Raw genomic sequence first — 22,333 nt, 5'->3', positions numbered from 1 at the left:
CAAATTATGGTGGAAAATAAGTATTTGGTCAATATCAAAAGTTCATCTCAATACTTTGTTATATATTCTTTGTTGGCAATGACAGAGGTCAAACGTTTTCTTTAAGTCTTCACAAGGTTGTTGTCACACACTGTTGCTGGTATGTTGGCCCATTCCTCCATGCAGATCTCCTCTAGAGCAGTGATGTTTTCGGGCTGTCGCTGGGCAACACAGACTTTTAACTTCCTCCAAGGGTTTTCTATGGGGTTGAGATCTGGAGACTGGCTAGGCCACTCCAAGACCTTGAAATGCTTCTTATGAAGCTACTCCTTCATTGCCCGGGAGGTGTGTTTGGGATCATTGTCATGCTGAAAGACCCAGCCATATTTCATCTTCAATGCCCTTGCTGATGGGAGGAGGTTTGCACTCAAAATCTCACAATACATGGCTCCATTCATTCTTTCATGTACACGGATTAGTCGTCCTGTTCCCTTTGCAGAGAAACAGCCCCAAAGCATGATGTTGCCACCCCCATGCTTCACAGTAGGTATGGTGTTCTTTGGTTGCAACTCAGCATTCTCTCTCCTCCAAACACGACGATTTGTGTTTCTACCTACTTTGGTTTCATCTGACCAATTGACATTCTCCCAATCCTCTTCTGGATCATCCAAATTCTCTCTAGCAAACCTCAGATGGGCCCGGACATGTACTGGCTTAAGCAGGGGGACATGTCTGGCACTGCAGGATCTGAGTCCCTGGCGGCGTAGTGTGTTACTGATGGTAACCTTTGTTACGTTGGTCCCAGCTCTCTGCAGGTCATTCACTAGGTCCCCCCGTGTGGTTTCCGGGATTTTTGCTCACCGTTCTTGTGATCATTTTGACCCCACAGGGTGAGATCTTGCGTGGAGCCCCAGATCGAGGGAGATTATCAGCGGTCTTGTATGTCTTCCATTTTTTTAATTATTGCTCCCACAGTTGATTTTTTCACACCAAGCTGCTTCTCTATTGATTCAGTCTTCCCAGCCTGGTGCAGGTCTACAATTTTGTTTCTGGTGTCCTTCGACAGCTCTTTGGTCTTCACCATAGTGGAGTTTGGAGTGTGACTGTTTGAGTTTGTGGACAGGTGTCTTTTATACTGATAACAAGTTAAAACAGGTGCCATTAATACAGGTAATGAGTGGAGGACAGAGGAGCCTCTTAAAGAAGAAGATACAGGTCTGTGAGAGCCAGAAATCTTGCTTGTTTGTAGGTGACCAAATTCTTATTTTCCACCATAATTTGCAAATTAATTCTTTCAAAAATCAGACAATGTGATTGTCTGTTTTTTTTTCCACATTTTGTCTCTAATAGTTGAGGTATACCTATGATGACAATTACAGGCCTCTCTCATCTTTTTAAGTGGGAGAACTTGCACAATTGGTGGCTGACTAAATACTTTTTTGCCCCACTGTATATGTTTATACATACGCTAGACACATGATTATTTTTAATGTTCGCATTATTCAACTTCTCCCATTGTGTACATCCATAACCTTGGGATAAAGACCATGATAAATACTAAAACAATATTAAACAATAACAAAGTAACAACACTTATTTTCAAATCATAAATGATAAATAATCTCAAAGGAAAACTTGTGTATAAATGATGATAAACAAAATTTGTTAAAATGTAAAACATGCTGAAACCATACAAAATCGCAAAATAACATATACATGAAATTGATGTGAAAATACCAATAATCCTATTCCCAGCACTATCAATAATGTCTTGGTAACTGCATATATATATATATATATATATATATATATATATATATATATATATACACATCATCCTGAAATGTATAAACCTAATTACATTTGAAAATTGTGTAAATAAAACCTTAATTTTCGTTTAAAAATGATTATGTATAAATCATTATTCCCACATAAATCCATGCACTCAAAAAGAATGCAAGCCCCATTCGACGACATATGGAATCCATTCATATTGGATTCATAAACAAAAAATATATCTCAAATTTGCAACAAACGGCCACGAAAAAAAGAGAAGAAAAAGACAGAAAACCATCATCCGATGGGGAACCATTTAAATGGTGCATGGAAAAGGTAGGAAAATAAAGAGGGACCCTAAAGGAGTTACGTGAACATCTTTTTAACTTTCAATATGTTTTTATTGTCAATTACGTCATACATTTTATGCATTGACAAATTAGAATGCACAGGAGGGAACGCCTCCTCGAATATGAGAGAGAAAGGTTACAATTCGAGTAAGAAAATAACATAAAACATACGGTTTCTCATCTTTAAAGGCTATTGGTGGGGTAAACCTGATATATATCCGTATCTATGTTCTAAATATACAGTCTCCATGTATTGTCTCTAAATCCTCACGGGAACTTTCCCCTACCCCGGCACCCCTGACGGGATCTAGCTGTGCCAGGTGGGGAAAAACCCTGTACTTCTCCTTTGCCCATTAGGTCGGAGCCCTTAGGAATGTTGAGGGACTATGAAGCCCCGTGGGCTAGGTAGTTTACCGTATGGTAGCTGCATATTGAATTGCCACCAGTAAGTTAACTGATGTGAGGTAGAAGACAGGAAAAAGAGTTGAAAGAGAGAGAGAGAAGAGTGAGGAGGGAGGGGGGGTGGAGGGGTCCTTCCAGGTGGGTGAGGGGGGAGCAGGAGTACATCTGTGTGTCTCTCAGATTAATGAAGGATGAATTCGTCTGTGTGTGGGTTAGGGGTTGTTGCGTGCCTGAACCCCTGGTATGAGGGAGGTTCCCATGTATTGGGCCCAGGGTTCCCATATTGTTTGGAATTTCGTAGAGGTGTTTGTCAGGATGCTAGAAAGTTTTTCTTGAGCCATAATCCATGATACCTTCCTTTTTACTGCGTTGAACGAGGGCCTTGGCTGTTTCCATGCTTTGGCAATTGAGATTTTGGTGCTCAATAATATAAAGTTGATCAGTGTTTGATTAGCCTTAGAAATTCCAGATAGGTTAGCGTTGAGAATAGCCACCTCTGGGGACCTAGGGATCTGGCAAGTCGTCACCTTGTAAATCATAGAGAATACTTTTCTCCAAAAAGTGCGTATTTTGGGGCATTCCCACCAAATGTGGGCCATAGTGCCCAGGTGTTGACATCCTCTGAAACATAATGGGTTCGCTGAGGGATAGATTGCTGCCAACCTGGTAGGGGTTAGGTACCATCTGGTAATCAATTTGATGCTTGCCTCCCTCAAGGAGATGTTCTGGATCCCCTTAAAGGATTTAGTAAGAGCTGCTTGCCAAATCTCTATGTCCCTGTAGCATTGGAAGTCAGACTCCCAAGCCTTCATATATGTGGTTTTGTCTGTAGGGCAAGTGAGGGCCGAATATATCACTGATATGCCTCCCCTCTGCTCCATGGCTTGTCCGCACCATTGTTCGTATACTGTGAATTTAGGGGGGAGCGGTTTCTCCTTCCAAATAGAGTGGAGAAAGTGGGTGATTTGGTAAAAGCGGAATCATTCCGATTCCGGAAGGTCCAGGTGTTTGATACAGAATTTGAAGGTGATTGGTCCGTTGGGAGTGAAGAAGTGCCCTATCCGGTATAGCCCTTTGTCCAACCACCATTTGAATGCTGAGATGTCAAGTCCAGGTGGAAAGTCAGGGTTGTGGAATAGGTGAGCTAGGGGTCGACCCGTGGAGACCAGAGCTGTGGAGTGCCGGAGGGAGTCCCAAAGGGCGCAGGAGTGGGATAAAGTGGGTGATAGGATGGGCGGTCTAGATTTAGGTGGGCACCAAAGAATGTAGTCTAGCGTATGTTTGGGGATGGCTTGTCTTTCAATATTCACCCAGTCTGGTTTTTCGTAGCGAGAGTAAATTGAGGACAATTGGGCTAATCTGGCAGCCAAGTAGTATTTACGTAGGTTTGGAAGACCCAGCCCTCCCTTGCATCCGTGAAGGAAGAAGGTGCTCTGAGGGATACGATATCCTTTCTTACCCCAAATATATTGGAGAATTTTACTCTGCAAAGCTCTCAGGTGATCTTTCCTGATTGGGATAGGGAGGGAGCGAAAGAAGTAGAGGAGCCTGGGGAGTAGGGTCATCTTAACGGAGTTGATCCGACCCAGCCAGGATAGCTCATGTTTTGATCATGTAATAAGGTCTGCCTCTAGTTTCTTGAAGAGTGAAGGATAATTTTGTGCATAAAGAGTTTCCGTCTTGGCCGTCAGTGTGATTCCCAGGTAGCTAATGGATGTGTCGCCCCATTTGAAGTGAAAGGATTGTTTTAGAGAGTCAACTGTTTGTGGCGATAAGGAGACATTAAGAGCTTGAGATTTGGTGAAATTGACTTCGAGTCCAGAGATTTTAGAAAAGTTCTTTAAAACTAGGCAGAGATTAGGTAGTGTAGTGAGGGGGGATGTCAGGAAAAGGAGGATGTCGTCTGCGAAGAGCCCACATTTGTGCATCTGGTCTCCACAGGTCACCCCTTTTATGCCCGGGTTTTGTCGAATTGCGATTGCTAAGGTTTCTATGGCTATTGAGAACATTAGGGGGGATAGAGGGCACCCTTGTCTAGTGCCCCGTAAAATGTCTATTGGTTTGGAATAATGACCTTGGATGCGTATTTGGGCCTTTGGTTGTGAATAGAGAGCGTGCAGAAGTCCCAGAAAACGGCTACCGAATCCCCATCTCTCCAGTATATTGAAGATGTAGTGCCAGGAGACCGTGTCAAAGGCCTTCTGCAGGTCTAAGGATAGAAGGAATCCCCGATTGGTTAGGCCCCCCTGTCCAGTTAGTTTGAAGAATCGAGGTGATATCTATCGCCCTCCTTATTTGGTCAGGACCCTGTCTCCCGGGTATGAATCCTACCTGGTCCTTATGTATATATTGTGTAATAAAAGATGACAACCTGTTAGCCATTATTTTGGTGAGTATTTTTAGGTCATTGTTTATGAGTGAGATTGGTCTGTAGTTGCTAACGTCTTCGTGGTTTTTGCCAGGTTTGGGTATGACCGTGATTAAAGCGGTGTTGAGGTGGATGTCTAGGGGGTTTCCATTGGTTTTGGAGTTGAAGAAGGAGGTCAGGTGAGGTGCCAGAATGGCTGCAAAAGACTTGTAGTATGCTACAGAAAGGCCATCCGGACCCGGAGCTGATCCCCCTCTAAGGTCTTTTATGACCCCCCAAAACCTCCTCCTCAGAGATGGGTATTTCCATCTTTTGTTTGTGGACCTCTTTTAGGGAGGGTAGGGGGATACCTTCCAGAAACTGAGGGATTAAGCTTGCGTTTGGTGTATTTGTTTGGCTATATAATTTAGAGTAAAAACCCCGAAAGGCTTCTAGAATCTTTGAAGGATTGGTCGTGGGGGGTTGGCCATTTAATCTGAGTTTGGGGAAGGCGTGGGTTCTGATGGGGGGAGACAGTTTTTTAGCCAGGAGGGGACCTATTTTGTCTGCCTGAGTGTAAAATTTTTGTTCATTCCAGCGAATGGCCTTTTCGGCCTTGGATGTAAGTGCTAGATTGAGATCAATTCTCGCTTTATCGAGAAGGGAAACAGGGGTCTTGGAGGGGTCCATTTTGTGGGCAGCTTTCAGAGTGGTGTATTCCTTTTCCAACTTAATTAGATCTGCTTTTTGTGCTCGTTTGGTTTGAGTGGCAATCTGGATGAGTGTACCTCTTATAAACGCTTTATGTGCAGCCCATAACATTTCTGGAGAAATGTCCTCTGATTTATTGAGTTTAAAGTATTATTGTAGGGCTTTTTCAAGTTCAATGACCCTGATGGGGTCAGATAATAGTGACTCATTCAGTCTCCAGTGTCCCCTGGATCCGCCCAGGGGGCCCGTTTTGAGTGAAATGGTTACTATGGAGTGGTCCGAGAGGGCCGACTCCCTGATTTGTGCTTTGTGGATCAAAGGGAGTAGGGAGGATGGGGTTAAAATGTGGTCAATCCTCGCATAGGTGTTATGAGGGGGAGAGAAATGGGTATAGTCCATTTTGTTGGGGTTAAGTTCCCTCCAAGTGTCTGTTAAGCCGTGGGCATGGATTGTCTTTGCGATCCTGAGGCTCTCTTTGGTGGGTCATGTTAGTTGAGTCGGTAGGGGTTTAGATTTGTCCAATCCCTGGTCGAACGCTGCGTTCGAGTCTCCGCCAAAGATGACCGTTCCCTCCAATTTCTGAGCGAGGCAGCGCAGTAGGGAGTCAAAAAATTTTGCTTGTCCTCTGTTTGGGGCATAGTAGGAGACCAGGGAATACAGGTGGTCCCCCACTGTGCCCTTGACCAGGAGGAACCTGCCCTCCGGATCAGCGAATTCAGAGATCTTTACAAATTTAAGGTGTTTGGAAATGATGATTGCAACTCCCTTAGTTTTGTTGTCTGCGCTCGCTAAGAAAAACTGTGTGAAATGAGGATGGAGATACTTAGGGCTATACCGGGAGGGGAAGTGCTTTTCTTGCAGCATAATAATGTCTAGCTTGAGATGCTTGTAATAATCGAGGACCTTTCTCCTCTTAATCTGGGAATTGATTCCCTGGACATTGTGAGAGGCTATGTGGAGTTCAGCTGTAGGGTCGTTAGCCATGGAGCAGTTGGAGTGAAGTGCAATGGCCCTCACTTACCCTTTGGTGTGTGGGAACCTGGACTGTAGGATGATGATCGTTCATTCTTCTTGGTGGGAAGATATCAGGAACTCCCGTGGGTGTGTGTGTGGTATCTGAAACACAAGATGTGGTTAGGCACAATGTATTGATTGGGGATGAGGGGTGGGGGTACAGGATAGAAAATAGAAGGTCTCCTATAGAAGAAAGAAAAGACGTAAGGAAGGAGAAACCCCTTATGTCTTCTAGAAAAAAATTTGAGTATGTCTGGCCCATCTGGGCTCAAACAGCCTAGCCCCCAGAGACCTTCGGGTGTCTAGGGGTTAGGTGGGTGCACAAGTGTTTCCTCACGAAACCGAACGCCCAACATGAAACTTGTTCCCTTACGGGAAAAAAGGCTGGAAGAAAAAACAGAAAATTTTGAAACCATTACCGTGGTATACCCGGTTGTCATAACAGAGTGACTAGTTAGTGGCCCTTAAACCGCCGCCCAATTTAGTATCCTCCTAGGTTGCTATACATTTGCTATCATAGCAGAGCGTCTATAAACTAGACCTGAATAAAATCCTTAATCATGGGGGATAAGATCCCTCCCCCCCCTCATAGATAGGCGTGAGGAAGCAGCCCCTCTCAATCTAGAGAGGCACGGCTTCCTTGAGCATAGTAGATATGTCGATGGGCTAGTTAAAAATATCAAAAAATAAAGAGGGAAAATTTGGATAATAACCCAAACCCCCCCCCCCCCCTGGAACCAGAAAAACAAAAACAATTAGCAAAAAGTTCTGGAAAGTCAGAAAACTTTGCCCGGTTGCTTAGCCTGCCTAGTGACTAGGCCCAAGGGATCCCCCCTGTTCCAGGGGATGGTCAAAACGATCCCTACTTCACAATCGGGATAGAAGAGATGCAGTTCACATCATCATTGGCTTCAGGTTTGGTTGTTGTCTTTGGCCTTCTTTGCTTTTCCTGTTGACCACAGTGGAGATTGGGGGCTGGTGGGGGTCTGTCGTTTGTTGGAGTTGGTCCCGGCATTGGTCGTGTCCATCTTGGCATCCTGGGAGATGATTTTCAGGTGCAGGAGCAATTTTTCTCCTTCTGGGAGGGAGGAGAAGGCGTATTGTTTCCCCTGGACGGAGAATTTAACTGCGAACGGGAAGGCCCACTTGTATTTTACATCTCTTTGGGTAAGAGCGAGCAGGAGAGGCTTCAATGATCTCCTCCTTTGGATCGTAGAGGGTGACAGGTCTGCGAAGATCTGTACTGGGTGTCCCATGCATTGCACTGAGTGAGAGGACCTGGCCTGTCTCATCACTTCCTCTTTAACTGTGTAGTGGTGGGGCTTAGCGATAATATCTTTTGGGGTGCCATCTTTTCTGGGGGGCCCTAAGGCTCTGTGTGCCCTGTCCAATTCAAGGTGTTGAGAGGAGATATTAGGGATTAGCTGTTTAATCAGGTCCTGGACTGCTTCTGGAACACTGTGAATCGTTTCCGGTAGGCCGCGGATTCTGATGTTATATCTTCTGGACCTATTCTCAAGATCGTCAATACGAGCCATTGCTAGGTCTAATTGATCTTGCACCGTGCTGATGTGCTGCGAGTGTTGATTAGTGACAGCTATAGTGTCCTCCATTTTGTGTTCGATCGCGTCGATACGGGCCCCTAAATTAATAAAGTCTGCCTTCAGGTCCCCCGTAATTTTGGCTGCCGTTTGAGCCAGGCCTCTGTCCAAAAGTTCAGAGAATCTGTGGAAGAGGGAGTCCATGTGAGAAGCAGAGTCACTGGCAGGGAAGGCATATGGTGTGAGGCCTGTGTGATCTGAGGTAGATCCCTGGGGGGACAGAGGGCCTTCACAGAGGGGGCGATCCTGCAGGGATCCTGTAGAGGCTGGAGAGGGGGTCAGCAGAGGTGGGTATCCCGGTTGTCTCCCTGGGGTGAAGTGAGGGGGAGTGAGGGGTTGCTCTGACCTGTAGTCCGCCGGTCCTGTGGAGCAGAGAATCTGAGGCAGATGGTGTGTCTGTGTAGCGGAGGCCATCTTGGGCGTCTCAGCCGTTCTTGTTCGCTCCTGTTGTGGCCACAGGTTCCGTTTCACCGGGGCCCCGGGCATATGGGGGTGTAGCCGGGACCTTGGGGAGTATCACCAGGTGCTTTATTCGTGCGGTGGTGTGCTGTGGTCCGTGCTGTGAGCGCCGGTCGATCGTGAGGGAGCGGAGCTCTAGGCTTTAGCGGCCATCTTGCGAGCTCCGCGCATGCGCACTTACGTGAACATCTTTTTAGTAGACTAGCTATATGTGCTAAATAACGTAAACTTCAGACGGTGGTCCAAAATTTATAGAGATCTATAAATATTACCTGGATGGCTATATAAGGAACAGTAAACAAAGAGCAATGATCTCTTTGTATCTGTAATTGCTATGGGAAAGGTGGTCACGCTACTGATTTTTTCAGTTGAATCTCAAAGAACCCTAGAAAGTAAACAGATATTGTGTGGGTAGATGTGTAGGAGACATAGTCTCTCTATACTTGGTGCAATAACATGATTAAGATGATAATTTTGTTACAAAAGCGATAATTTAAACTTCCAGGCTCTAAGTAGATCACAAACAGCAATGGATCACCAAATATGTATAAAATCGCAAAAAAATCACAAAAAACGCACAAATCGCAAAAAGTCGCAAAATCACAAAATATCGCAAAAAATCAAAAAACATTAAAAAAAATCGAAAAAACATGGAAAAATACAAAATTGATAGCAAATCGGAAGAACAAAGAACAAAAAACAAAAAATTGAAGTGAGAGATGGCCACTGACAAATATAAACCAGGGAGCATTACGTCATATACTGAATACATTTAGGCTAAGGTATCAAGATAGACACACATGTATGTGAAATATTGTGGGAGTCAATGTGACCTAAATCAATCAATATGTTATTTGGATTAAATTGGGGATACACTTGGGCATAACACGGTACGTATCTATTGATAAAAGTGGGACACGTCCCATTCAAAATTGAGGCCGGTGGGACGTCTAGTATTTAGATTAAAAATCCACCAAACCTCTTGTTTGCACAATATGCCAAATTAGTCCCCACCTCAAGGAGGTTTAACAATTTTTTCAATGCCTTGAATGGTCAAGCTGGAAGTATCCTTGAAATGAATATCAACCCAATGGCGAGCAATGTTTGTGGCATGTTCCTTCTCTATGTCATAGAGGTGATCGTAAAGACGATCCCTCAGTCTGCGAGTGGTCCTGCCAACGTATTGAATAGAGTAAATGGTACATGTGATGACATAAACTATGTAACACGTGTTACAATTGATGAAGGACTGTATTTTATATGATTTGCCTGTTGAAGTAGATGTGACAGTGTCACCTCCTTTTATGAAGGGACAATATGTGCAAGACCGACCACCGCATCTGTATGTTCCCTTAAACTGCAGCCAATGAGCAGTTTGTTTTTTGCTAATGTAAAGGCTAGGGGACAAAAGTCCACCTAAAGAAGGTGCTTTCCTTGATACCGTACGTATGCCTTTATTTTAAATTTGAGAATAGATATGATCGTTAGACAACACTGGCAGATATTTGGTGACTATTTTCTTAATTTTATGAAATTCAGCACTGTACGGAGTGGAAAATGTTGGAACAAAATTGGATTTTTGTATATGTCTATAAAGTTCATATTTTCTAGTTTGGTCATGGACCAAACAATAGATGGGTAAAACTGACACAACACGGAGCAATACCATGCCTAATAGAGGAGGTGGAATCTAATGCCCAACATTGTTACCCCATACATGAATGATAAGAATGAAGCGGCCTAAAACAAATTGTCTCAGGTAATACCAGCAGCCAGCGAAGGCCATGAAAACTGCGACAACAAATTCTGCCAACTGCAAAGGAGTCAACGATGATCAAAAGTAATTCTGGGAACAGACATGAAATCAGAACGAAAGGTGAGGATGAAGCTATAGCAAAAAGTCTAATGATTCCCATCTACCTAAAAGTCATCTCTGTCATGTGAAAAATCATGAGGAGACAAGACCAGCTGGGAAAAGGCGCAAGACCTAAAAAAATTCTAATTCGTTAAGGTTGGAAGAATAAGCGAGAGATAAAAAAAAAGGATTCTGTGATCAGCACATCCTCTGAGTTACCATAAACTGGGTGTTTGTCCTCGGCAGTAAGTTCACTAACCCTAAAGGTGCCAAAGAATGCCCAAGAAAAGGCAACTCGAAACAAGAGAGGCCTCAATTCAAAAACAGACAGAGGGAAAAATGGAAAGGATGTCGGTTAAGTTGTGCACAGAAAACAGGTGCCGAGAATAAGGGAAGCAAGTCAGATGTTACCAAACATTTTCCTTCAAAATCCTCTGTATAAGAAAACTTTGGAGATGTCCTCCCAGCTGAATAGTCTGAACCAAACAATACAGCAGAGGGAGCGGTACCCACTGTCGAACCAGTCACAACTATATCCTGTAGGTAGAGGAGGTAGGAGAAAAGATCCAGGTGTCCGACCCCCAGGGGTAAAGGTAGATATCATCGACAGGTGGAGGCACCCATTCGTCCGAAAGTTGCCGACAGGTTACCTGGGAGTTCTGGGAGGGGAGGCACGGAGGAGGAGCAACAGGAGTCAGAAACGAGGCTACACAAAAAAGGAAGGACAAGGAAGGCCCACAGCAATTAGCTACATCTGAAACCACACAGTCAACTGAAGACATCCAAGCACCAGAAAAACACTACAGAGAGAACAAAGGTGGAAAGCGTGCAGAGAGGCAGTTAACCACTTGACCATAATAGGTAAGGGCTCTAACAGCATAATATTACACAACAAATAGTTGGGCCAATGAGGCCAGCCAAGATTCAGCAGACCAGTCATTCTGGAATAAAATGTCAAAGCTACAGGAGCTGAATGCAGACCTGTAAAAACTCCAGCTGTGTGTTCGAAAATTCCTCCATTCATCAAAGAAGGACCATTAGAGGAGTGCAAGAAGGACAACCGCACTTCCAAGTCATCATGCATAAGAGCTGATAATTGGTATGTAATGACATGTATCTGATATACATATCATAGACACCAACAGAAGGCACTTCCCATCAGAAGTACTGTATGTGGAATGTGAAAACAAGATAGTCCAAAAAGGTTTAAGCCGCTACAGTCATAGCCTCCTAGAGTCCCTTGGTAATTTAACCAAGGAAAGAAGCTAACCCCAGGAAGTCGACAGACCATCTCCACAATGTCAATCTCAATGCCCAAAAGGAAAGAAGATGGGCAGGACCTTCCATGTTGTTGGGATAGAACAGTCGCAGTGTACAGGAAGGAAGCGAAAGGCAGTCTCAACGTCAGCCTTCACCAGAAGGGTAGAAGCACCAGAGAACTTAGCAAAGAAAGTGCTAGATCAAAAGTGGAGTATTGGTCCCAAGAATTCTCCTGATCAATACCACCATTAACTGACAAGCCTGCAGGGAAAGAAAGTGTTGTATAAGTTGATATATGAATACAGTATCTCATAAAAGTGAGTACACCCCCACATTTTTGTAATTATTTTTTTATATCTTTTCATATGACAACACTGAAGAAATTACACTTTGCTACAATGTAAAGTAGTGAGTGTACACCTTGTATAAAAGTGTAAATTTGCTGTCCCCTCAAAATAACTCAACACGCAGCCATTAATGTCCAAACCGCTGGCAACAAAAGTGAGTACACCCCTAAGTGAAAATGTCCAAATTGGGCCCATTAGCCATTTTCCCTCCCCAGAGTCATGTGACTTATTAGTGTTACAAGGTCTCAGGTGTAAATGAGGAGCAGGTGTGTTAAATTTGGTGTTATCGCTCTCACTCTCTCATACTGGTCACTGGAATTTCAACATGGCACCTCATGGCAAAGAACTCTCTGAGGATGTGAAAAAAAGAATTGTTGCTCTACATAAAGATGGCCTAGGCTGTAAGAAGATTGCCAAGATCCTGGAACTGAGCTGCAGCATGGTGGCCAAGACTATACAGAGGTTTAACAGGACAGGTTCCACTCAGAACAGGTCTAGCCATGGTCGACCAAAAAAGTTGAGTGCACATCCTCAGCGTCATATCCAGAGGTTGTCTTTTGGAAATAGATGTATGAGTGCTGCCAGCACTGCTGCAGAGGTTGAAGGGGTGGGGGTGTCAGCCTGTCAGTGCTCAGACCATACGCCACACACTGCATCACTGTAAGATCCAAGCCTCCCTACTGGGAAGGTACTGGTCTAGCCAGTGCAGCATCCTTGAGACTTTCACTGGCATCCTTCGTCTTAGAAGGGTTGAACTTGGAACCTGGTTTGGTAGGTGGTGTATTCCCCATTCAGAAAGTCGACTGCTGGGTGGGCACCACCACCAAGGGAAAAGTCATGCGCACACAGTGGCTCTCATTAAACAGTCAGCAGTTGCCTATTTGTATAACACTGATGATCTGTGCATGTGACTGACAAGAAGTTGGCCTTTGCTGGCACATGAGTAATAACCATATGCCAAGTAAAAGTCAGTGCTAGAGTGAATAAAATTGGCAGCTACCAACGCAGCTCAATATACATTTACCATAGATTAGATTGTCAAAACTTATTTATTTCCAGGCAGCCATTTTTAGGCAAAACTGGGTATCAAAATTAAACAGCACAGCCTTCCATATATTTTGTAGACCTCCCAACTGAGATCCACAGAACTGAATAGGGAAGAAGGGACTAATTCTGTAATTTTTATTTTCTTTTAGATCAATGCATAGGAACAGAAACCCTGCAGCCAGTTCCCAACAATACAAGGAAGCAGCTTAGATTTTCACCCTCAGTATACAACATCAATATCTTTCTATATGTCAACTGTCTGTGTATCAAAAAGCACCAGCGTCTGCACATCAGTGAACTCACGGTGCCATTTTTAAAATGTATTTATTCAATCCCCTGTACTAAGTGCAAATCGATGGGGGAAAATTGATTAAAGAGGGCCGCCCAGGTGAGAACCAGACCCTAGGGATGGGGTGGGAGCCATAGTTGATGTGACACCCAATAAAGTAAAAATAAGATTTGATTGGACTGCTGCACAAATGCATCAGTGGCCCTAAAACAGCTACACTTGACTTATCTCAGACCACCCCATAATTATACTTACCCAGCGGAGGTAGAGTAGGAGGACTGATGATTACTTGCAGGAAGAGCTGGAAAGAGAGTCTGGAGTCCAGGAGTTGACCCTGTGTGTCAGAGGTTGTGCTGGGACATGCAGGGTTAATAAGAAGGAGACTCCTGCCCTGAGACAGAAGCCCTGTCAGAGAATCTGAGGCATGTCACTTGGGGAGGCTGTAAAACTGAAATCACATGTCACTGAAGAGGAGAGCTGGCTGGTATACAGGCTGAGGCAGAGATGCAAAGAGGTAATAGGTGCCTTCTGCAGTACAGTATGAAACCTGATATCTCACACAGGCAGTGAGAGTAGCTGAGTTATATGCTGGAGGGGATGAGAGCTGACAGTATACATCAGTTCCTGCCCTGTAGGGCACAGGAACTCAGTCTCTCTGACAGAATCCAGGGAGTGAGATGCTACAAGTGTCCAAGGTCCGAGGTCCATTCACCGTGCTCTGGGAATCCTAGGATAGGGAAGGCGGTGTCCATTAATAGAGGCAGATGCTGTATTAGAAGTCTTCACAGGTTGTGGGCAGAGGAGTGAGTGATGAAAGTAGGAGAGGAGCCAGCGTCATCAGCGCCAGTAGCTGTGGTGAAGGGCCCCGCCCCATGCAGGAATGAGAATAGGGGAAGGCCGCAGGGTGTGGAGGATAGACACCTTCTGGTCAGAGCAGCAGTTTTCAGGGGATGTGATGGCTGAGAGACACACTCTGGTGTGGGTAGCAACAGGGGTTGATGAATGATAGGAGAGGTCAGGGCGAGTAAATGATCCTGTAGAGCTGTGGGAAGAGTGGGGATTGTAAATTGGAACCAGAAAATTCATTGCCAGTGGCTCCAGTACTAATCCAATGTCTGACTGAAGTACTTGGGACCCTGCGGGGCTGGGGATCAGTCAGTATGGTGGATCAGAGCACCTGTGAGATTTTTGTAGTGAGAGGCCTGGGAACAGAGGAGGGATACTCACCTACATCACCTCTTGTGACAGCTGAATCTCCTCAGAGCAGTTGGATGTGCCTCAGCATAGCCTTTTCTTAGAGTTCAGGCTCCACCCAGTCACCTCAGGTCAGTAGCCAATGCTAAGGGAGCTACTTATCTTCCCTTTTAGGTTCACACCCAAGTGATGCCATGTTTCCAGTAGTCAAGGCTCCCTTTCCCTAAAGACGGTTCAAGGGGCCTTCATTACTTTGTACAGGCTTCTTGGCTATAGCTGTTTGCAACTGATTTTTGCCACAGGAATTTGCTATATGCACTTAATCACCCATGTGAAAGTCATCTAAAGCAGCCAAACACAGAAGAACAATCAAAATATCTAATTGTGGCAGTGTCAAACTATTCATGCTATTATATGAGCGACACATACATTAGTTTGCACTGTCGGAGACATTCCTTTGCAGCTGTCACTGAGTAAGTAACTAAGAACTAGTAGAAAAAAAATCCAAAGAATATATCACACAAATGTACAAAAGCCAAGTTCATGCATTTTATGTAATAATGGCCTATCTCAAACTGGAAACACTTTTATGTGTAATTATCTGTAAAACATTATATAAATTGCAGTCTAATTAGAGTAAGAGTGGGTGCATTTTTACTGGCTAATGAAATAAGATAACGATAGATAACGTACATTTTATGCTAAATGGACATACTGTATACACATAATTTACAGTCTCTCAGTAGTTTGTTTACTGACCATCTAGAGGTTTAGCTGACCATACATACATTATCAGTGTAACCCATACCAATAAATTAATTTTAATGATTTAAACAAATCAGAAACCTCTGGCTGTTTGTTTAAAGCAGGGTTCACACTTTTAAAATGAAGTTCCTCTTTACTTATCCCTAAAATAATTCAATATTTACAATAAATGTGTAGTTAAACTGTAAAATAAATAACCTCTCATACAGTATATACCTGAATAGGGCAGTGATTATGTGTAATTCTCCTAGGAGATGAAAGCTCTTCATCTGTGTAATAAATATCTGAGCACTGATATAAATAAGGCAGTGTAGTCAATCTGTCTGTGTGTTTGCAGTCTGCAACCACGTAATATATCAGAATTGTCATTTCTTATAGATGAAAAAATTAATTTTACCATGGTATGCAGTTCTTATGTGTATCTAGGAACGTCCTATGTGCATATTTTTTTATGGAGAAACGGAAGTGGCAGAACAGATTTCAAAGTACTTTCTAAAACTAAAACAGTTATCCACATGTTGTTTGCTAGCAATTTGGAAGGTATTTGGTCCATACATAATATAAGACTTTAAAGTGGTTGTAAACCTAGTTACACCACTTGTACCTACAGGTAAGCCTATAATAAGGCTTACCTGTAGTTACTGTAAATATTTACTAAACCTGCACGGTTTAGGAGATATTTACCATATACACTTGCGCCAGCACCCCTTCTCTATTTATCTCAATATCAATGCTCTCTTTTGCTGTGTCTACTTTTTCTTTCCCCCAAAGGTATCTCAAATGCCTTTTTTTAACCCTCGGCTGTTTCTGTCCATATGTCTCCATACCTGCACTGAATCTCTTTGTCTCTCTTGTCACCACTCTTCTCTTTGACCACATGTATAAAAGCAATTGGCCTTCTGAATCTTCTTTCAGAACAAGAGGCTGCTGCCAACAGAGACAAGTGTGTTGAAAAGTGTGTATCTTTGGTACAGGTACACTTATATGGTAGGTTACCAGCAGGTATTGCAAGCTCCTCACTTACAGAACATGCAGGTTATGACATGGTCTTCTTAATTCTACAAACCCCATGTGTGCCCAGGCTTCTCCTTAATAGTTTTTCATTGTTACACTGAGATGAGTTCCCCCAGTACAGTGGTGTCACTAGGGTTGGTGTCACCTGGTGTGGTAAACCATGGTGTCACCCCCCGGTGTTCCCTGCAGGGCACTGGGCAGGCTAATTTCAGGCTGGTAGCACACGGTCACGGGACACACCCCAAACCAGCCCTTGTAAATGATGCTGTAAATGATGCTTTATACTTGATCCAGGGCTGTCTTTAATATTGATTGGACCCTGGCAAACATTTTCTTGGGGGCCCCCTGCAGACATACTACAAAAGACGGTCAGAGACTGCTGGCATACTACAGGTGATGGTCAGAGACTGCAGGAATCAGTGGCAGCTGGTGAAGTTTTAGGATGGGGGGTGCCAGACCCTGCCCTTCCTTTTTGACCCCTCCCAGTTGGCAAAATGAGTGTGGTTTCAGCAAAATAGTGGGTGTAACTTAAAGGTATGTGGCTCTAATGGGTGTGGTTAGCTTCTGAGATAAACAAGAGAGAGGAAGGGAGAGAGGGAGAGAGAGATGGAGGGACAGCAGGGGGAGGGGGAGAGAGAGAGAGAGATAGAGGGACAGCAGGCCCAGATCCTACACAACAATAGAAATATGCGTATTCCAGAAAGTTTAACAATCAGCAGATAAAAATACTCCAAACATCCGGTGTTAGCGCTTCAATCATCCCAGCACCATGGTTGTTATGGTGTCAGGATGATTGAAGTGCATTATTTCTATTATTGAATTGTAATATAAAATGAAATTATTCAACTCACCATAATTCAGAATCAGTGGGAGCCCTGGGCGTGTTACCTGCCACGTAGTCTGCCACCAGATGCCATCAGGTGCCCCCAGCGGAATCCGTCCTTACATTAGGTGCCCCCAGCAGAATCCGTCCTTACATCAAGTGCCCTCAGCAGAGTCCGTCCTTACATCAGGTGCCCCCAGCAGATTCTGTCCTTACATCAAGTGCCCCCAGCAGAGTCCGTCCCTACATCAGGTGCCCCCAGCAGAGTCCATGCTTACATCAGGTGCCCCCAGCAGAGTCCCTCCTTACATCAGGTGCCCCTAGCAGAGTCCCTCCTTACATCAGGTGCCCCCAGCAGTGGAGCCCTCCTCACATCTGTGTCCCCAGCAGCGGAGCCCTCCTCACATCTGTGTCCCTATCAGCAGAGTCCCTCCTCACATCTGTGACCCCATCAGCGGAGTCCCTCCTTACATCTGTGTCCCCATCAGTGGAGTCCCTCCTTACATCTGTGTCCACATCAGCTGAGTCCCTCCTTACTTCTGTGTCCACATCAGCGGAGTCACACCATGTTTAAAATTATTATTTTTTGGGACAGCCTGGGGGGTGGGGGGGTGGGCCGCCACTGGCAGGCATACTACATGAGACGGTCAGAGACTGCAGGCATACTAAAGGAGACGGTCAGAGACTGCAGGCATATTACAGGAGATGGTAAGAGACTGCAGGCATCATACAGGGAACAGTCAGAGACTGCAGGCATCATACAGGGGACAGGCAGCGTCTGCAGGCATCATACAGGAGATGGTCAGAGACTGCAGGCATCATACAGGAGATGGTCAGAGACTGCAGGTATCATACAGGAGATGGTCAGAGACTAACAGGTTTCATGCAGGAGACAGTCAGCCAGGCCATTCAGCTCAGCAGCAGTGTCCTGGTCTAGATGCTAGGTGGGGCCAGCAACAAATCATTTTGACAGATGGGACCTGGACTTTCTGGGAGTTCTGCCTCTGGTGGGTGTCAGCCCTCTGGTGGGTGTCACCCGGGTGCAGTCCACACCCCTCTAGCGTTGCCACTGCCCCAGTATAAATTAATTCTTCTAGATTTGTTTCTCAAATATGTATGTAAGGGTCCTGTCACCTCTCTGCATATTGCACTTGGATGCACTGGATGGCTGGGGTCCAAACAGTATGCTCTATATTTCAGAAACAGGTAATTCAGAAACAGCCTCCAATTAATCTTAATAATTTACTTTTACATTGTCAGAAGTAAATCTGTCACTTTGTAGAGTTTACCAGTCCATTCTCGGTTACCATTAGACAGCTTTGCAGATTCGAGAAAGGAATGTTTTTTTTTTTTTTAAATCTTGTGTCAATTTATTTGTCATTACTCTATAAACTGTATAAATAACTTATTTTTGTGAAGTAGTTTAGATTATTTGACCTTTAAGTATGACTTTCTGATCAGAAGCAGAACAGTTAGGTAACATAAAATAAAATCTTAGCAAATAATTGGATAAACACCAAAGTGTCCCCTGTCATGGTTCATTCAGCAGACAGGCCCTGTTATGTATTGATCTAAACTCTTTTACAGTCACCGGTCAGCACAATGAACTTCGCAATGTCACACAGATCCATTATTGTATATTGAATCCCTGATTTTCACCCTCACTCTTTTGCTTGCCTGTGCATGTCATGCAGTGCAAAAGTATTCTTAATTATTTTTTGTATTATTTTCACCATCTATTTGTGTTTATGCCTGAAAATCTCTTCTCATTCTATATTATTACTAACTACTTAGTAACTTATAACTACTAAGCAAGACTGAAAGACAGTTTTAAAACTGAAAAGGTAAAGCTTAGGATGGCTTCCTGTTTGGCTTTCTTAATGTCCATTCCAGGTTAAAGTGATTGTAAACGATTACCTTGTAAAACAACCCATTCAGTTTAAAACAGAATTGAAAGGCAAAACATTTGTGTATAGATATAAAAAACATTAAAAATACATTTTTTCCCCCCTTTTTTATAAGTGATCACATTCCCTCTGTTCTCAGCTGCATAGGAGCTGAGGGAGGAGAAGCAGCAGCACACTGATCTTCCCAGTGAATGGCTGTGCAGCAGGGGTGAGTCAGAACAAGTCTGATCATTGGAGGAGAGCAGGCTGAGTTCCCAGCACAGCTAGAGAACTGACTACAGTACGTTCCCCTGCCTAGTGTGGTCAGTTTTTAATAGGAAAGCAAGGTGACTAACAGGAACACCAGGGATTCCATACAAAGGCAGCAATACAAAGAGAAAAGGATACTTTTTCATACAAGTACATGGTACAGCAGGCACATATCAGCCATATGAAGTGTTGGGGTAACAAACACTTTAAGCATGTGTATCTAAATCAGATAAACTATTTCAGCCCCGTCCTCTTTAAGGCTACAATGTTTCCCAAACCACAATATACACATGAGAACCGTTTTTGGAACAACTGGACATTGGAGATGTACAGAAGTTGAATAAACTTCAAAATATGAAGGTGCTGTTATCCCCTTTTGGCTTTATATAAAATATAGTAAAAGTTATCAGGAACTTAGAAAGGTTCTAATTTAGTGCAAATAATGCATATACTTAATACAATAAGTATTTCATTAAATCCAAAACTGTTTTTGGAGAATTTACCCTCATTTCCTGTCCCATTGGGCGTACAAACAGCAATAGAAATCTGACAAAGTTTCTTACCTTTCATACCATTCAAAATGTTTTTTTTATTCCTGTACCCCATTTGCTCACCCCAATTCCTGGCTCAGTAACCACTGTCCTTCCCCACTCTTCTGAAAGTGTGTCTCGTTTCTGCGGAACGTGCCCATATCAGTGGCGGCTGGTACTCAATTGTTTTTTTGGGGGGGCAGCCAGCAAACAAACCCCCCCGCCAGGTCCGCACTCACCCCATCCACAGTCGTGGCTTCTCCTCTCAGCTAATCTGGTCATAAGATCCGCCTCCTGTCCTGATTGCCCGGGAGGAGAAGCCAGAATATTGATTCGCTAATGTCACAAGTGGGTGCTCCCCGTGCTCAACCTTTTTGAAGCCAATTAGAGCCTCAGGCTCCAATCATGTGCTTCCAAAAAAACTCATAGAAACCTATGAGTCTGGCATCCCGCATTGAAATTAGGGGGACGGTGCCCCTGCACCCCTTATGGACCATCTGCCGCTGGCCCACATAAAAGATAATCCCTTTAAATTCTTGTCTTGGTAACCACCCTCACTGGGACAGGGAACAACAGGAAAGTTGCCCTGCAGAGAGCTACATAAACCTTACACCAGATGTACACCTACTCTTTTTTGTTTAAAACCAAAAAAAAAATGTTTGTCTGGAGTTTCACTTTAATATGCTCAACGTCACTGATAAAAACGGCAACAGTTCTAATATTTTCCACATCCTGATAAAACTATTTTGCTCATTACACTCTTACACTGTTTAAATACTGGAGAATGGGGGGGCACATGTGCGGCGCGATGAGAGATGGACGCAGCCAGAAAGAGCTCCAGCGGACATGGAGATTAACCACCCTCCCACTGGGCTATCCAGCACTATTTTCAGCCGCATATTACCCTGCACCCCTGTGGGAACACCAGGTGCATGCCATCCCACAAAAAAAAGAAGAACCACAAGCCGCAGGGGTCCCTTGCCACATACCACCTGCGCACAACAGAATGAGCAGGCATGGCTACCAGGCCCAGGGAGGCTCTCTGTCTCCAGCAGCTTCTCATGTGACTTCCGCTCCGCCTCAAGAAGACAGTGAGTACCCCACACAGCTTACAAAAGCTGATCTGTAGGACAGCTTGTCCTCCATGTATGAAAAGCTAGCAGGGAAATTACAGACAGAGCTGCACAAAGCCACCAACACACTGTCATTAGAAATTACTGCTCTGGGCAGCCACACAGATCTCCTAGAGACTAAGAGCCCTTGCACACTGGGGCGGTTTGCAGGCGCTATTGCGCTAATAATAGCGCCTGCAAACCGCCCCGAAAGTGCCGCTGCTTTCATTCCAGTGTGCAAGCCCCAAGGGCTTGCACACTGGAGCGATGCGCTGGCAGGACGATAAAAAAAGTCCTGCCAGCAGCATCTTCGGAGCGGTGAAGGAGCGTTTTACCGCCGACGCCGCCCCCCGCCCCAGTGTGCAAGGGCTCTAAAAGTCCTGCCAGCAGCATCTTCGGAGCGGTGAAGGAGCGGTGTGTATACCGCTCCTTTACCGCTCCTGCCCATTGAAATCAATGGGACGGCGTGGCTATACCGCCGGCAAAGCGCCTCTGCAAAGGCGCTTTGCGGTGGTATTTAACCCTTTCTCGGCCGCTAGCGGGGGGTAAAACTGCCCCGCTAGCGGCCGCATACCGACGGTAAAACGCCGCTAATAATAGCAGCGTTTTACCGCCGACGCCAGCCCCCGCCCCAGTGTGCAAGGGCTCTAAACACGACAAACTGGCACTAGTTCATGCTGCTCTACACAAGGATTATGAAAATTTCCAGTTTGTACAGTCTCAGGTGGAAGACCTTGACAATCGTAATCGCAGGAACAATCTGCGGCTGCGCGGCATCCCAGAAGCTGTTACAGACCTAATTGCAGCTGCTAACAAGCTATTCCACACACTCCTCCCTTCTGCACCATCTGCAGGTTTTGTGTGCAACTGAATTCATAGGGCCCTGTACTCTAAGCCCCCTGCTGATAAACCCCCATGGAATATTACACCCTGTCTGAAAGATTACTTTATCAAGGAAGATATTTTACATGCTGCCAGAAATACCGCAGCATGTATATATATATATATACTATATTTTTTTCTACTCTGTTCCATTGTTTTTCTATGCTATTCTTTTCTATTCTATTCTAAACTTTTCTATTCGAATTTGAAGATGGCTTCTGAAATTTGAATTTCGTATAGAATGAATTTGAATAGAAAAGATTAGACTAGAAAAACAATAGAACAGAATAGAATAAAATATAATATATACATATATTATATTTTAATCTATTCTGTTCTATTGTTTTTCTATGCTATTCTGTTCTATTCTAATCTTTTCTATTCAAATTTGATTTCAGTCTATATGAAATTCGAATTTCA

The sequence above is a fragment of the Aquarana catesbeiana genome, linkage group LG04 (assembly GCF_042186555.1).
Source record: "Aquarana catesbeiana isolate 2022-GZ linkage group LG04, ASM4218655v1, whole genome shotgun sequence".
Lineage (NCBI taxonomy): Eukaryota > Metazoa > Chordata > Amphibia > Anura > Ranidae > Aquarana > Aquarana catesbeiana.
The sequence above is the reverse complement of the archived record's forward strand: the minus strand, read 5'-3'. Positions refer to the sequence as shown.